Raw genomic sequence first — 4,383 nt, 5'->3', positions numbered from 1 at the left:
TCAAGGGGGGGTGCTACGTTCACATCCAATCAGCACTGATGATTGGTGATGCCTATAAATGGGAGAGAAAAAATCATTCCATTTTATACGAATAAATAGCCATGTAATTGCAGACCCTATGGTATGGCTAAAAAATAGAATTAAAAATTATTTAAAGGTTTTGTAACTGGGGCTTTGCTTATGGTAGAAGTATGACATAAGACAAAATATTTAACTTCTTTTGGTCTCGAGTTTTAGTGCTTGAAATCGGGCTAAGGGTCTCACGGATCCTCTTGCTAGATTTGATAGGACTTAACTGGTTGTTTTGACTCTGTATTATGATAAACATTAACTGTTGCTGTACAGATAGTGATAGTTTTATGTTTAAGGCCTCAGGCTGTCTTTCTGACGAACTGAGTGAACAAATGTGTTCTAACCACCCAAATTCATTAACCTTATACCAGTCCCCACACACCAATTTCAGTGCAAGAGAATCTTTCCCAAATGGGCACTAATTTCTAAACAATCCAGTGTAGAAAATCTATAAATTAAAACTTAATTCATTATTAAAACCATATTTTCTTAGATCACACGACTGCCAAATCTGAACCTTATTGGCCTCAAATGAGATTTGCCTAAATGTGTTTTTAATTACTTTGTTTTCAATGTAACATAAATGTCTTATCTAATCTAAATAAATGTTGGTGCTCATTCATGGATCAGTCAAATAGTTTCTTCCTCTGCACTTCACTGGAGAACTCTCTGGCTGTTCCTACACCCTGTCTAAAAGGACGGCTGAAGGCCCAAGAGCGAAGCTGGTGAAGCAGGCGGTTTGCGTTGTACAGCTTTGATCCTCTGACCTGGCCAGGGGCCCGGAGAAGGCTTTCCATATTACTTGCTCTCTAGCTGCACAGTTGAAACTCAGCCTTCCCAGTGACCGAAGGCAATATAGAACATGTTAAATTATCTCCTGCCTTTTCATGGAAGTTAATCCATGTCCAGTGAGTGGAGTATTGGTTCAGGGCCCTATTCTTCAGTGAGACGATGGCAGTACATGAATCTGGAACTAAATGGATAATGTCACTTCCTTGATGGCATCTTGCCGGCTTCAGGTGGTAACCTGAACCTGTTATTGGAGTCCCCCAAGATCCAGTTATGCTTCTAGTTACAGTTATTGGAATCCCCCAAGATCCACAGCTATGCTTCTAGTTGCAGTTATCATTATGGTTATGGTTATGGCTGTGCTTGCTTCTTAAACTTCATCTCTTGCCACTAATGTCGGAATGTTTTGCCTTCAATGAATTGCTTGTGAGTCAGTCTATTCCATACAGATTTTCAGTTCTTTCTTCCTCGTTAGTCCCTCTCTGTATTTTCTACTAGGCGGAAGCCTGGACATTGACCTGTCATGCCTGTGTGAAGAGTTCCCATACCAAATTAAGCAGAGTGGTTTATTGACCCTCCTTTGAGTCTCAGCTATTCATCATTTATCTCTAAAATAGCACTCATCAGAATGCATTGCAATGATTTACTTTCATGTTTGAATCCCACTAGGTAATGTGGACTATTGATTGAAAAAAATACATTTTTAGCATGTATCTAATCCCTACCAGGTAACCTGGCAAGCAGAGGGTGCTCAAAATACTTTTGTCGAATTTGACAAAAAACAGTTTTTGTTAACATTCTGTATAACTAGAGGGTCATCTTTAAGGAAAAAAATGTGTTGGTCAGGGGAAAATAAAATATCTTAAGAAATTTGGTGTTTAGATCTGAATTTGTATTTAGAGGCAACTTTTCCATTTTCTGTGCATATAAAATCATAGCATAGATACCAATGGCTGGGATTCATACTGTTATGAGTGTTAAATATTTGGAAAATGGTTAAAATGTTTTGTTATCTATCAGTTCCTTGGGTAACTAACATGCGTAGAGCAACCGGAGCTTGGGCTTTTATCTGGATGTTTAAGAATGTGAAACACAGCTAACTCTTCAGTATTGCCTTGTATACACAGCTCACCACATTGGTTTGATTCAACATTTTCTCAGAGGAAGTAGAACAAATTCTAGCTGTTATCGACAGCTAGTACATATAAGAAAATAAACCTATAAAATTACTGAACACTGTTAACATTGTCTTCCTTGGTAGTATTAAATACATGGAATGACAATTGGAAAGGTAGGTCATGGGGTTTTCTGTAGCATTAAGGAATGCTTGATAATTTTTATTTTTCTAGCAGACAGTAGTACATGTCTCTCTACTCAATACTTGTCTTCCTGAAAACAAAAGAAGTAAAAACTGTTCTGCTGTGGTTGTAACCCTTAATGTAACACACAACCATACTGTCCTGATTAAACGTTGGGAAGATCACTGCTGTAGGTCAGCAACGTGCTCTGCTACTTCGGCTCGCACTGTGGTTGCATGAGTAATTTGGGCTCAAATCTAGCCCTTCATGGTAACTTTAACCGTGTTAGTCATAGAGTGTAGCTAATAATTCTTTAAATTGCCCAGAAAAAGGCTAATCCTAAAACATTATGATTTAGGGATCAAGGCTCAGGTATTTTAATATTAGGGATTATAATTGAAATTTTTTGAATGCAAGAAGCATTTTGTTTTGTTGTTTTCATGTCTTCAACTGCCCTTCCTAGCTGAATTTCTATGCTTTTCTGTAGCACTAATGATCTCAAGGCGACTTTTAGGTGTGTGACCAATTGAAAATATACTATGGCCCCGCCTTTGTCCTTCCTGGCTGCTATGACAGAGAGAGCAGAGACTGTGTGTCTGACGCTGAAAAAAATGAACTATATTTTGCTGTGTACAATGTGCACCCACGTTTTTAGCCCAAACTTTCAGAAAAAAAAAGAAAGGTTTGTTTTAATTTTTTAAATTCAATCATTTATTTATTTATTTATCTCTAGATGCTTTCTTTTTGTATTGTAAATGGAGTATTTCATTTTGAACATATTGCGGTACAAGAAACTATGCAACAAATAATTTTGTGTAACACATAATTACAGAATTAGTACTGCCCATATACAATGTGCATCCTTATTTTTCTGTCAAAAATTTGGGCAAAAAAGTGCGCATTATACCCAGCAAAATGCAGTCTTTGTCAGTTTTCAAGATGAGGAAGCCCAACATCAAGATGCCAGCAGATCTGGCGTCTGATACTCCGATGAGGGGTCTCCTCGCTGTGTTGCCTCGTAGCAGAGGCAGTGACAAATCGGTGGGGGTCTCCTCTAATAGGGCCTCTACTCTCATTCATGGGGCTCTACCCTCATGACCTAATCACCTCCCAAAGACCCCACTTTCTAATACCATCCCATTGGGGGTTAGGGTTTCAACATGTGAATTTGTGGTGGGGGCACATAAAAGTTCAATCCATTGCAAGTAACTACATAATTGTTTATTAATTCTATTTATTAAGTTTCTCGGGGGAAGCTTAAGGAGTAAGGGCCTGGTTTCAAAGTTTCCTTGGCTACTGTTGCGTTCATTTTTTGCTTTCTCCAGATGTGTGTGCTGTTAGATGAATACAGCATTGAACTTGTTTTGTTTTTTTATTTTACTTTTTGTTTTTTATATATTTTTAAACATTTATTTAATTATTTTTCAGGTACAGTTTTCTGTCTATTACTCCCATCCCATCCCACCCCCCGTGCTCCCCCCTCCCTCCCATTTCCACCCTTCTTAGTTGTTGTCCATGTATCCTTTATATTTGTTCCTCTAAATCCCTCCCCTATTTCCCCTGAAATTCCCTCCCCTCTCCCCTCTGGTCACTGTCAGCTTGTTCTCTATTTCAGTGTCTTTGGTTATATTTTGCTTGCTTGTTTGTTTTGTTGTTTAGCTTCCTGTTAAAGGTGAGATCATATGGTATTTGTCCTTCAACACCTGGCTTATTTCACTCAGCATAATGCTTTCCAGTTCCATCCATGCTGTTGCAAAAGGTTTTGTTTTTTAGTTGTTTAATTTTTTTTTTTACTAAGAGTCTTGTTTTATCATTTTGTATAGCCTTCCATTAGTATTTATCAAAACATGTTCCTGAACCAGCAGCCAGCCAGCATCATCTGAAATTGGTTCTTCAGGCCCTTGCCCAGATTTACAGAGTCAGAAACTCTGGAGGCTGGGCCAGGGAAGTGGTTTAACCAGACCCTCTGTGTGAATCTGATGCTGCACACTGAAGTATGAGATCCACTCTGTCAGGGTATTTATTGCTTAACCTTTGCTCTTCCTATGGTTGATATAAATGCATATCATTCTACTATTCCCCACCTTTGTTCTGTATCTGTCCTTGGAAGTTGCATAGCGTTACTTCTGATATTCTCTGTCAGTCAAGACAGCCCCAAAGCTCTGGCCACAATCAGGGAGGACACACAGAATTCGCCTTTTAATGAAGGAGCAGCGAGCTCACA

At 38.6% G+C, this 4,383-nt stretch overlaps 1 long non-coding RNA gene across 1 annotated transcript; it reads right to left on the bottom strand.

Moving 5' to 3' along the window:
* Window positions 1-203: 203 nt before the first annotated feature.
* LOC118994714 (uncharacterized) lies at window positions 204-3,066 on the bottom strand. The gene is made up of 3 exons (XR_005068126.1): window positions 2,990-3,066; window positions 652-659; window positions 204-214 (listed from the first exon to the last, which is right to left on the bottom strand). It is a non-coding gene; the product is annotated as an uncharacterized LOC118994714 (long non-coding RNA).
* Window positions 3,067-4,383: the final 1,317 nt, after the last annotated feature.

The sequence above is a fragment of the Sturnira hondurensis genome, unplaced genomic scaffold (genome assembly GCF_014824575.4).
Source record: "Sturnira hondurensis isolate 20B ecotype Veracruz unplaced genomic scaffold, ASM1482457v3 Scaffold0009719, whole genome shotgun sequence".
NCBI classification, from domain to species: Eukaryota; Metazoa; Chordata; class Mammalia; order Chiroptera; family Phyllostomidae; genus Sturnira; species Sturnira hondurensis.
Note: the sequence above shows the minus strand (reverse complement) of the source record. Positions and strands in the feature narration are given on the sequence as shown.